Consider the following 13,812-nt stretch of genomic DNA (forward strand, 5'->3'; position numbering starts at 1 on the left):
GCGCCGTTGCCGGGGAATTGTTTGTTTTAAGTTGGATTTTAATTGTTTTAAGCTAATTAGAATTTTTATTTTCTTTTATTTTCACTATTGTTCCTTGTGTTTTTCAGGTACTTTTCTTGTTTATGAGACGATCGAAAAGCACAAGCGACACTGAATTGTTGTTCAATCCTGAAATTGAAAAATTCTGTCGAGCTAACAAAAAGGAATACAAGAGAAGAAAAGAAGCAGAAAAAGAAGAACAACAAATATTTGAGCAAGAGGAGACAATAGAAAATATGGAGAATCAAAATGGAGCTATTGGTGGAAACAATGGAGGAAATGAGCAAAATGGGCAAAATGCTGTGGTTAATCAAAATGATCCTCAAAGAAGATCCATGTTAGACTATGCTTTTCCTAGATGTACTGATGTGAGAGATAATAGACCTATCATTGGAGCTAATCAATTTGAGTTAAAAACTGGTCTCATTCAAATGGTTCAGAATTCACAATTTGGAGGTAGCCCACTTGAAAATCCTCATTCTCATTTGAAGAAATTTTTGATGATATGTGGTACACAAAGACAACCTGGAGTTTCTGATGAAGTTATTCGGCTCACCTTATTTCCATTCTCTCTTCGGGATTCAGCATTGGAGTGGTATGACTCACTCCCACAAGCTATTATAGCTACTTGGGAGCAGCTATCTCAAGCTTTTCTATCTCAATTTTTCCCACCCGGGAAAACTACTCATTTGAGGAATTTGATGGTAGCTTTTAAACCAAGAGATGATGAAACTTTGTATGAATCTTGGATGAGATTTAAGGAGCTTGAAAGGCAATGTCCTCATCATGAAATACCGAAATGGATGATTGTTCAGAATTTCTACACCAGAGTTACTCCAGCCATAAGAAACACAATTGATTCACAAGCAGGAGGAGATTTCATGAGAATGACAAGTGAAGAATGCTATGATCTATTAGAGAAGATTGCTCATAATACCCATTTATGGGGAAATCCTAGAGCACTTGAGCCAAAGAAAGCTGGGATCTATGAACTTAACTCAGTTAGCTACATGAATGCAAGATTTGATCAGTTGACTCAGCTTCTTAGTGATTTTTGCACAAAGGCAACAACCTCAACTCCTACAACTGTGCAACAAGTTGCCTTCACAGATGGAACCCAAAGTTGTGGAGTTGATTACTCTTCTTATGGTGATGATTATTTGCAGGAACAAGCTGCTTATGCAGGAGGTTATCAACAGAAACCTATGGGAAATGCTTATTCTAATGTGAACAACTCAACATGGAGACCACAAGCAACTTTTGCTCAACAAGGCCAAAGCTCAAATTATGCTCATAACCAGTAGTTTATGCAGCAAAATAGGCCTCAATTTCAGCCCACAAGGAAGCCACCACCTGGATATCAAGCAAGAGCACAACAATCCCTTCCATCCCATGAACCGAAGCCATCTTTGGAGAACATGATGGAGAAATTTTTTGCTGAACAAAGCAAGATGAATAGCAAATTGGAGGAAGAAATGCAACACATGAGACAAACCATGGATCAATTACAAGTCCACAACCGCATGTTGGAGACTCAATTGGCGCAACAAGCAAGCTCATCAGGAAGCAATTCCTATGGGAAACTACCTAGCCAACCACAAAACCCTCATGAACAATGTAAGGTTGTAACCTTGAGAAGTGGTAAAAAAGTTGGTCAAGAGAGTGAAAACAAGAGAGAAGAAAAAGAGAGCACAAAAGAAGAAAATTCAGTTGAGAGCAAGAAAAATGAAAAAGAAGAAGAAAGCAAAAGTGAGCAAGATGAGGGAGAGAAACCATACATCCCACCTGAACCTTACAAACCCACCCTTCCCTACCCTCAAAGATTCATCAAGCACAAGCTAGACAAACAATTTGGCAAATTCCTTGAAGTGCTAAAGAAGTTGTATATCAATGTGCCATTCACTGAGGCACTATCCCAAATGCCAAGTTATGCCAAGTTTTTGAAGGAGATTCTTTCCAACAAGAGAAGACTAGAAGATTATGACACCATCAACTTGGGAGAGCAATGCAGTGCTATAATCCAGAAGAAGTTACCTCCCAAACTCAAAGATCCGGGTGTGTTTTCCATTCCTTGTCATATTGGTGATAATTGTGTGGCAAATGCCTTATGTGACCTTGGAGCTAGTGTCAGCCTAATGCCACTTTCAATATATGAGAAGTTGAATATGGGAGAGTTGAAGCCCACAAACATGTATCTTTCATTGGCTGACTGTTCAATTAAGTATCCGGAAGGCATTCTTGAAAATGTGCCTATCAAGGTTGGGAAATTCTACATTCCGGTAGACTTTGTCATTTTGGATATGGAAGAAGACACAAAAGTTCCTATCTTATTGGGAAGACCCTTCTTGGCAACAGCTGGTGCATTAATTGATGTGAAGGGTGAGCAATTGACACTTAGAGTGGGAGATGATCAAATGATATTCAACATCAATCCTGCAATGAAAAGGAAACATGAAGAAGTTAAGTCTTGTTTGCGGGTAGACATTATTGAAGAAATTGTTCAAGAGCATTTCAGAAAAAGCTATCCACAAGACCCACTTGAAAATTGCTTAGTCCATGGTGGGAGCATTGATGATGATAATCACAACATAGCTGCTTTTGCACAACACTTGGAGAGCTCTCCACCACATCCTGAAGCCACAATTTTTCAACTTGAAGGAGTACAAAATTTAGAGATCAAACCACCATCATTAAAGGTAGAGGATGCCCCAAAGGTAGATCTTAAACCTCTTCCTTCCAACCTCAGGTATGCTTTTCTTGGACCAAATGAAACATATCCTGTCATAATTAATGCATCTTTGACTGATATTGAGAAAGAAAAATTGTTGAGAGTTTTGAGAGAATATAGAAGAGTTTTGGGTTATACAATTGATGATATAAAGGGAATTAGTCCAACAGTTTGTATGCATAGGATTTTCCTTGAGCCAAATAGTAAACCTTCCATTGAACATCAAAGAAGATTGAATCCTACAATAAAGAATGTTGTGAAAAAGGAAATCCTAAAATTACTAGCTGCTGGAATTATTTACCCTATTTCTGACAGTGAATGGGTTAGTCCTGTGCATGTTGTACCAAAGAAAGGTGGGGTGACAGTTGTTAAAAATGAGAATAATGAATTAATACCCACTAGAACTGTTACAGGTTGGAGAATGTGCATAGACTATAGGAAGTTGAACAATGCTACAAGAAAAGACCATTTTCCCCTTCCTTTTATGGATCAAATGTTAGAGAGATTAGCCAAGCATTCATTCTTTTGTTACTTAGATGGATATTCTGGTTTCTTTCAAATTCCAATACATCCTGATGACCAAGAAAAAACTACCTTTACCTGTCCCTATGGCACCTTTGCCTATCGAAGGATGCCATTCGGATTGTGTAATGCGCCTGGCACATTTCAAAGGTGCATGATGGCCATTTTTTCTGATTTTATTGAAGAAATTATGGAGGTCTTCATGGATGACTTTTCAGTATACGGCACTAATTTTGATTCATGCTTGACTAATTTGTCTAAAATCTTGCAGAGATGTGCTGATAATGATTTGGTGTTGAATTGGGAGAAATGCCACTTTATGGTCCAAGAGGGAATCGTTTTAGGGCATTTAATCTCCAATAGGGGAATTGAAGTGGATAGAGCTAAAATAGAAATTATTGAAAAAATGCCACCTCCAACCACTGTCAAAGGAGTGCGGAGTTTTCTTGGACATGCCGGGTTTTACCGGCGATTTATTCAGGATTTTTCTAAACTTGCTAAACCCTTAACAAATCTTTTGAATCATGATGTTAAATTTGATTTTAATCAAGATTGTATGGTTTCTTTTTGCAGGTTGAAGACGGCCTTAACAACAGCTCCTATCATGCAACCCCCAGATTGGACTTTGCCATTCGAAATCATGTGTGATGCAAGCGAGTTTGCTGTTGGAGCTGTCCTTGGCCAGCGAAAAGATAGAAAACCTTATGCCATTTACTATGCAAGCCGAACCCTTGATGAAGCTCAAGTTAATTATGCCACAACTGAAAAGGAGTTCCTTGCGGTAGTATTTGCACTCAATAAATTCCGTTCTTATTTGGTCAACTCAAAGGTAATAGTTTTCACTGATCATGCAGCAATAAGGTACTTAATGAGCAAGAAAGAAGCTAAATCTAGGTTGATTAGATGGATTTTATTACTTCAAGAATTTGATTTGGAAATAAGAGATAAAAAGGGTGTTGAAAATGTGGTGGCTGACCACCTTTCTAGGATAAAAACTGAAAATAAAGATGATGAAATTGTGCCAATTGATGAGTTTTTCATGAATGAGCAATTGTATGTGTTGAATTCTGCACTTCCATGGTTTGCTGATATTGTGAATTTCTTATCTTGTGGTGTCTTGCCACCTGATTTATCTTGGCAGCAAAAGAAAAGATTCTTGCATGATGTTAAATTTTATTCTTGGGAAGAACCTCTTTTGTTTAGGAGATGCAATGATGGAATAATTAGAAGATGTATACCAGAGGAAGAAATAAATGATGTTATTTACCATTGTCATTCCTCTGAATATGGTGGTCATTTTAGTGTCTCAAAAACTGTTGAAAAAGTCTTGACATCAGGTTTCTATTGGCCTAATATGTTTAAATATGTGAGAGACTTTGTAAGCAAGTGTGATAGGTGCCAAAGGGTAGGCAACATATCCAAAAGAGATGAGATGCCCCAACAATCCATATTAGAAGTTGAATTGTTTGATGTGTGGGGAATTGATTTCATGGGGCCATTTCCATCTTCTTATGGAAATAAATATATCTTGGTAGGGGTGGACTATGTATCTAAATGGGTAGAAGCTATTGCTACACCTACCAATGATGCAAAAGTTGTGGTTAAATTTCTGAAAAAATTTGTTTTGACCAGGTTTGGTGCCCCACGTGCCATAATTAGTGATGGTGGTAGCCATTTTTGCAACCACCAATTTGAAAAATTGATGAGAAAATATGGGGTAAAGCATAGGATTGCCACACCATATCACCCTCAAACAAATGGCCAAGTAGAAATCACAAATAGAGAAATCAAGCAAATCTTGGAGAAAACTGTCAATAAGTCCAGAAAAGATTGGTCCCTTAAATTAGATGACACTCTTTGGGCATATAGAACAGCATTTAAAACCCCCATAGGAACTACACCTTATAGGTTAGTTTTTGGGAAATCATGCCATTTGCCCGTAGAGTTATAACATAAAGCTTATTGGGCCATAAGAGCAATCAATTTTGATTTACAAGCTGCTGGACACAAAAGACTTTTGCAACTTGATGAGTTAGAAGAATTGAGACTTGATGCTTATGAAAATGCTAGGATCTATAAAGAAAGAACTAAAAAATGGCATGATAAGCATATCAAGAAAAAGGACTTTAAAGAAGGAGATTTGGTTCTCTTATTCAATTCAAGGTTGAAATTTTTTCCAGGAAAATTAAAATCAAGGTGGTCCGGTCCATTCAAAATTGTGAAAGTTTTATCTCATGGTGCTGTGGAAATTTCTGGTGAAAAATCTGGTAATTTCAAGGTAAATGGACAAAGATTGAGGCACTATTCAGTTGGTGAGCCAATTGAGAAAATAGCAACTTGCTATCTTTCTCATTCTCCATGAAATTTTGAGTGAGTATGGTCAAACTAAAGACCTAAACTTAGCATTTTTGTACATAACTCATAATTTTCCATTAATTCTTTATTTCTTTTATATATTTGTTTTAAGCTTTTCTATACTCCTTACTCAGAATCTAACATTGTTCTAATTTCCTTGTGCAGATGGGATGCAATGCATTGCAAGCAAATGAGCAATAAAAATTTTATTTTTTAGCTTTAAATTTTAGGTTTTTAATTTGTTCACTTATAATTTTCATCTCTCTTTTGTTGAATATTTGCTGGTTCATATTGCTGGATTCATTGCCCTTTTGGTTAATTTTAAGAGAAAATTTTTCCAAATTTTAACATCTTGGTTTAACAAGAAAATTATTTGAATATGGGTGTGTGAATTGGTGCTTTGAAAAAATTATTTTGTGCGAGTATTTGATGAACACAACAAGTTGGACAATTAGAATTCATGTTATGAAGGTTTAATTATTTGAAATCTAATTTGTTTCAATTTTTTTTAGGTGCTATGAAATTTGGTCAAATTGGGCAGCAGATTACATAACCGGGTTTTGCTTGTGTCACCGCTTGTGTTCGCTGGACACCCTTTTGGAATAAAAACTCCCTTCACCGGAATGGGCTAGCAGCAAACCCAAAGCCCTAAAAACCGTACCCCACCAGCCCAAGCCCGAAATTAAACCTAAAATCCAAACAAAACCCAAAAGCCTATACCCAAGCCCACAACCCAAAACCTAAAGACCCTAACCCGATAGCCCATTACCTTCATCTTCCTCTCGACATCGCCCCCGACACAACCCTCCCTGCCCTAACCTCCATTTTTCCCGTCGCCTTCACCTGCCGCAACTCTTCCCATATTTCTCTTTCCCCGATCACGACCCTCCATTTCGCCATGACCGACTCTCCATTATCATTCGAAAACTCGCCTCCCCACTCCCCACACAACAACCCCCAAACCACCCCACCCATGCACGCCGACCCATCGCCGGCCCATTCTGCTAATGCTCCGATCGCCACACTCAAAAAGAAAAAGGCGAAAAGTATCAAACCTCACAAATCGACGGCCGGCGTCAAGCGGAAACAACCCGAACCAGCCGCACAACAACCCCCAAGCCCGCCTCCATTGCCGCGCTGCGAGCACGACGTGGCATTCCAAATCTGCACAAACGCCCCGGTACATCTAGAGGTAACCTTGCATTCCCTTCCTCTTTGCCTACTGCTACACATTGGACACTACCTACTGCCGAAATGAAGAAAAATAAGGCAAGGGTTGCAGCCCGACAAATGATTCAAACAAGGTATTTGGATGTGTCTACACTTAAAACCTTGAAGATTTATGATGAAATGCAGTCTCTGTTAGATGCTTTAGGTTGGGTGCGATTTGCACATAAACAGGAACTGGTCTACCCCATTTTAGTGCAGGAATTTCTGGCCTCCCTGTCCACTAATGAGCATAAAATTGCTTTGGACAATGACTTGACGATCCATTTTAGATGCCTTGGTCAAGATAGGGTGCTGTCTATGGATAATTTTCACCATATATTTGGCTTTCCACCTGATGGTCTGTTCAAAATACCTACTAACCAATGGGACTATAATGCATGTGAATTTTGGAAGCGCATTGCACCTTCAGCAGGTAACTTCAAACCAGGACACAGTAAGGCCTCCAAAATTGAAAATCATGCCTTGAGATTGCTTCAGCGCCTAATTGCAAATACAATTTTAGGCAGAGGATCCAATGTTGGCACAATGTCACAGTATGATCTATTCTTTTTGTGGTGTGCAAAAACCGGCAAAAAGGCTTCCCCTGGTTATTATTTCTGCCGCCATGTGATTCGCCAGACCACTAGGGGTACTGGTAGTATTGTCTTTGGAGGCTTAGTCACACCTATTGCACATTATTTTGGGTTTAATCCTCAAATGCACAAGTGTCCTGCTCTTCCAACTGGTTTGTTATTTTTGGATGGACCTCATCTAGCCAACCAAAAATTTTGTATCAAAAATGAAGCTACCAAGCAGTATGAGATTCCTTCACTAACAGACAAACCACCTGGTTCTCCCACTGCCATTAGTTCCTCCTCAGCATCTGAGCGACCATTTGTGCAGCCTCCTACACAACCTTCACGCCGAGCTCCACCAACCGCTCAACCTGCTTCATCAACAGCTTCTGGACCATCCATAGCAACTCTTTTGACATTCATGGAGAATCTCAGTGATGAGATCTATTCTTTTCGGCAAATGACGGATGTCAATTTTCAGACACTACGAGATTTAGCTGACATATATTTGGATCGAAGTGCTGAAATGCAAGATGAATTGAAAGTCATGCGAGCTAGGCTGGAGAAGATCGAAACAAACCAAGCACTGATTTTGAACATTCTCTCTCCACAAAGACCACCACAAGCACCACCACCACAAGATGGCAAGGGCAAAGGACTTCCCATACCTGACTGACCAGCTTTTATTCTCCATTTACATTTCATGTCTTTAATTTCGTTAATTAGTATTTTGAACTTGTTAATATTTTGCTTGTGTTGTTTTTATTTTAACCATTTACTTATTCAGTTTTTTTAGTTCCTCATAACATACATTTTTCTTTTATGTTTTTAGTACATTGCTCACTTGCTTTAATATGCTCCTTCAGAATTTACACTTGATAATTATATTACCTGCGCTTAACTTCCCTATTCCAAATTTTTGAGATTAATCGATTTAATGGATTCCATTGCACTGTTTCTTTTGCAATGAGTGCAGCAGCTGTCCAAATTTTATCTAATTAAATTGGCTGCACTTCAATGAGGTAATAATTCTCATCTCAGCTTGTGTCACTGTCAACACAAGTTGTGCTCTCGCTTATGCAACATGGTAATAATTCTTTATGCACATATAGCCAAATTATCCCATTCCTTGCAATCTTTTAACATTGAGGACAATGTTCATTCTGAGTATGGGGGAGAGGGTAAATTTTTTGCAAAAATTATTTTTCCTTTTCATTTGCATACTCATTCATTACTTCATACTTGTACATATTCACTTATATACACTTGCATATAGCCTCATATACTTAGTTACGCATACTTAGTTGCAATTAGGTTGACTATACATTTACACTCATGCATATCATTCACTCATTTAAAATTTTTGAATTTTTAAACCAGTCTTTGAATTCCATAAGCCACTTATTCAAGCAATCCAACTTGCCTTTAGATGGTTAGTGGAATGAAAGTTCCAGCTGGGTACAAAGTCTTAAGCATTATTCTTTCTCTTACTTAATAGCTGAAAATTAATACATTCATCTAGGTATACAGATTCTGATTAATTATTTTGAGTTTTGAGTGTCTGGATAAGCTTTTAAGAAAGAAAATGATCATTGTCGTCTCACCATTCCTAGAACAAGCATCTTAGATCTTTCAAAGCGAAATTTTTAACTTGCATTTGATAAGAATATGATTTAGGCATTTCTTCATATTTTAAACCTCACATTTAGCCTTAACCTACCTTAATTTCATTTTAACCCTTGCAAACCCCCTTGAACCTTAATTCCCTAATTTCTTTGGAACCCAAATCATTTACCTAGCCATTAAACCTAAACACTACCACCTATCTATGAGAATAGTATTTTAGCAATTAAGTGCATAAAAAAATGATAATATAAAAATAAAAATAAAAATAAAATAAAAAAATCTCGGAGGATTGAAACATCTTGAAAAGTGCTAGAGTAATTGTGAAAAGTTGAAAAGGTCACCAAAATATCCCAAAGGTAATTTTGGGTGTGACATAAAATAGGGACACATACAAAATCAAAATAAAATAAAATAAATAAGCATAAAAAGTAGTCCCTTTGTATAATCATTGTGATAAGCACTTGAGATTCATTGTGAATTTCTTTCCTCTTGACTTGATAAAAAAAAAAAAAAAATGGATGCACTTTGAGTTTCATGGTTAATATTATTCTCATATTTTGTTTACCTTATTCCCTTTCTTTGATAACCACAATCTTACCCTATTTGACCCCATTACAACCCTTAAAAAGACCTAATGATTCTTTGAAAAATGCTTGTTACATTAGTAGAGTTAGATCTTTTATGCTTGCATATGGGTTTGGCAATAAAATCTTCCATACATTACTCACCATCTATTTGAGACACATTGGCTATCTATTTCATTTAGGTTTGTTTTGGCACAATTGACTCTTGTAGCTGATTGGTATTTGTTGCTTGGGTTGATTGGTTAATTCTTAGCTATTCTGTAATAGTTGAGAGTGCTTGCTTCATTCTTTGTACTTTTGCTGGTGGGAATTTGGAATGTTGGTGGCTAGAGGTAAGTTGGTAGTTTGGATTAGTGAATTTTGTGTTTTCAAAGACTGATTCTATTCCCTTCCAAATGAGTTTTAATGAAATTTTGCTTGAGGACAAGCAAGAGTTTGAGTATGGGGGAATTTGATGCATGCATTTTAGATCATCATTTAGGAGTAATTTTTGCATATAATTTACCCTTATTCATAGCTATTATTTTAGATATTAGTATATATTTAGTCAATTTTGCAATTTTCACTTTTCTTAGTTTAATTTTTGGAATTCATTTGTTTTGTAGGATAAATTTGGAGAAATTTGATGTATTTTGATCAGAGTAGCCATTTGGAGGAGATTAAAATCGAATTGCAAAAATTTTGAAGTTGAGTAAAAAAATGGCCGAGAGCGACACAACCTGCAGCACAACCGAATTAGCTTATGTCGCAGGTTGTGTCGATCGTCAGATATTCACGCCGAGAGCGACACAACCCGCGACACAACTGACTCGGCTTATGTCGCTTTTATCGAAAATTGTTGACGTGGCATTTCCGTTACTCCAGCCTTTTTACCTCACTTTCTCTGGATCCTTCCCCCTTTTACCCATTCTAGAACAGTCCCCTCGCCTATATAAAGTGCCCTTTATCACTTTCTTGAGAGAGAGAGCAAGGGAGGCATTTTTAGAAAGATAGAAAGAGGGAAAGGGAGGAGCATCTTCTGCATCTTCTTCCAGCAGCAGCAAGGATCACGTTTCTGCACTTTTCTGCAGAGATCCTTCTGCAATTTGCTGGGTTTTTCTACCCCTTTTAGCTTACATTTCCATTATTTCTTCATTTCTTCATTTGGGTTTGTCTTTAAACAATGATTTGCGAGTAGTTGATTGAGATTCTAGAGATGGGTTTGTAAATATTGATTTGTTTTGTGGTTTTGAACTGATTTAGCCATTTAAATGAAGATTGTTATATTTTGATTTATTGCTTGTGTGCTTATTTCCTTGCTTGATGAATGGGCCCTCATTAAGTTAAGTTTTAATCCTTAATAGATGGACTGAAAAGTGAATATTGGGGATGGATAATCTTGCAATAAACTTTATTTTCTTGGTGTTAGAAATAAGCTAAGAAGATTAAGGGGAACTTTCCAAAAATCAATTAGAGCATTAATTGGGTTTTTGTTAGATTTGAAATACCGTGAAAACAGGGTTTGATTTAATGAAAACCAATTTTGAGATGCTTGAAAAAGGTTTCAAAAATTTAAGAATTGATTTCCCTCAAAATTGCAATTCTCATGTGTTTGGCTAAATTAGGGAAAAATCACATGCAAACAATATTGAAAATCCAATCTCTAGAATCAATTTAATTTTCATTGAATTTAGATTTAAATCCTCCAAATCTCATAAATAGCAATTTCAATTTAAATCCAATATCTAGAATTACTTTATTTTTTTTTTTAGATTTAATTCTTCTTAATTTCATAAATAGAAATTTCAAATTAATTTTTGGTAATCTAGTCTAATTAATTTTAGTTAATTGTTTGATTTAGCATTAATTCCTTAAATACCAATTTTAATTCCAAATTTCATTTTACATCTTTAATTTTTGTCTTAATTTTAATTTTTAGATTTTATTTTTAATATCTTTTAATTTTTGTCATTCTAATTAGCTTATACTTTTATTTCCAATTTAAGCACAATTCCCTGTGGGATCGATATCATTTTTTAAAACTATACTACTGTGACCCGTGCACTTGCGGAAATCACCGTATCAAGGATCGGGATAGGCTAACCCCAAACAGTCTCAATGATATCCTGACCCAGACTATGAGCCTGAGTGTGGAGAGTTTGGTGAACCAACACATTGTCTGGGAGAAGGCTCACCGCTTGAGGCAAGAGATCGAGAAGGTGGGTCAGGAAGCCACTTCCCTCCGATCACAACTTTCATTCGCCCAAAACTACATAGCTGAAATTGAGGGGCGAATGAAATTCTACGAGGATAAACTAGCCGAGCCGCTGACGTCGCTCGCCTCACTGAGGAACTCAAAGCAAAAGAAGAAGAGGTAGTGACACGGGAGGCCGGCGCTTATGTGAACGCCCATGGGGATCTCTTGGCCAAGCTCAGGAAGCGTTATCCCGAGAAGGACTTTTCCTGGATGGTGGACCTGGCTCCCCAAGACGAAGAGGATAGCGAGGAGGAGGCTGAAGGTGATAGAGGGGGTGAACAAAATATAGAATAGGCTGGGGGTGATCCTCCAGACGAATGACTTGTATATATTTTCAATTTGAAATGAAATGAAGTTCCTTTTTTTGTTCAATGACTAGATGAGATCGGAAAGTATCTAAGTTGCATAAGCGCCTGATTGTCTGAACATATTAGAATAACTTGAAAGCAATTATTAATCTATGTATGAGAGATCGGTAAGACATTGTAAACATGAGATCGGCCTAAACCGAGAACAAACACTGAACGAAACTTTAGATTATTAAAATTGGAAACCTGATCTGAACACTTAAGATCAGAAGCACCATTAAGTCGGATTAAAACCTTAACTTTATTGAACAACTATCTACAATATTTATGAAAAGGGCGATCAGATGGCATGAAGACCTAATGTTGGTTCAATTTCATTTGACAAGAGATCGGATGTGTGATTAACTGGCCAGGAAACTTGGTATTTGAGAGATCGGTAAGGAAGGAGATCTGGTACTGGTTTTGATTTCTTATAAAGAGTGATAGGAAATGTGATTAGTTGGCAAAGAGACTTGACTTTGGTTTGATCCCAAGGAAAAGAGATCGGAAATGAATTAAATGACAAGGAGGCTCGGTGCTGGGGGTCAATTTCAAGGTCTATTGATTTCTGGGATTGGCCAAAATATGGTGTCGACACTTATGTTATAACTCTACACTCAAAGTAGGATAACTGAGTCACTGACTCTAGTTATCAGCCAACTGTAACCTTTGATGTTCTATCTCTAGGGTCTTAAACTCTAACTAGGAATTTTCCTAACTCCTTTGCAGAAATAGAACTCTGTCTTGACATAACTATACCAAAATAGAGGTTGTTTACAAACACCCTAATTATGGTGCATCACGGGGAAGCACGCTACTCTACATAATAATCTCATGTCGGTACTGTAATTTGCAGCTTATGGCACAAACATCGAGAATATTTTATAGTTACTACTGTACATCCCACATACCCGATTTCTCGATCCTCTTATCTCTCTTGAATGCAGTAATACTATACACTTACTCCGACTGGGCTATCCACTGATGACTGTTAGCAGTGGTACGCTCGCTTCCATCTAGAGCAGCTATGTTGTCATAACTCACCTTTAAATATTAGTACCTTGTACTAGATAGGTACATTATTAGCCCCATGCTGACAAAAACACAGCATTCTTTGGAGTACGTATTCCTATGGCAGACCTCAACATGTTTGCTAACTCTATTTCACATCACAATGTACCCTACGAAAATCAGGACACTAACTGAAACACTCTTATACTACCTGAGGTATAATGCAAAAGCTAGAAATAAGGAGTTACAGAAGAAGATGAAATAGGATCCTATACTTTGCATGTGACCTTCTAACAAGACTCCTTTTATACTCCCAATTATACTCTTTCCCATAAATCTAGAGCCTAGGCTTTAATACCAACTTTATCACGACCCAATCTCATAGGCAGAACCGGTATTAGAACCTAGGCTGGCATAAAGCTCCCAGGGCCCGTAGTAAGCCTTACCGTTCCCCAAATCCATAATTAGGGCCAAAATCTTAGGCCCAACATGAAAATAAAATCAAAATAAAATGTTATACTTTTATTTGAGCCAAACTAACCCGATAACCATCAGATACTCAAGTTAGGGGAGCCCAGCT

At 37.3% G+C, this 13,812-nt stretch overlaps 1 non-coding gene across 1 annotated transcript; it reads right to left on the reverse strand.

The window, feature by feature from the left end:
- Positions 1–725: 725 nt before the first annotated feature.
- LOC131169739 (small nucleolar RNA R71) lies at positions 726–832 on the reverse strand. Its single transcript, XR_009140650.1, has one exon. It is a non-coding gene; the product is annotated as a small nucleolar RNA R71 (small nucleolar RNA).
- Between the last annotated feature and the right edge of the window lie 12,980 nt (positions 833–13,812).

Source organism: Hevea brasiliensis, chromosome 1, assembly GCF_030052815.1.
Source record: "Hevea brasiliensis isolate MT/VB/25A 57/8 chromosome 1, ASM3005281v1, whole genome shotgun sequence".
Lineage (NCBI taxonomy): Eukaryota > Viridiplantae > Streptophyta > Magnoliopsida > Malpighiales > Euphorbiaceae > Hevea > Hevea brasiliensis.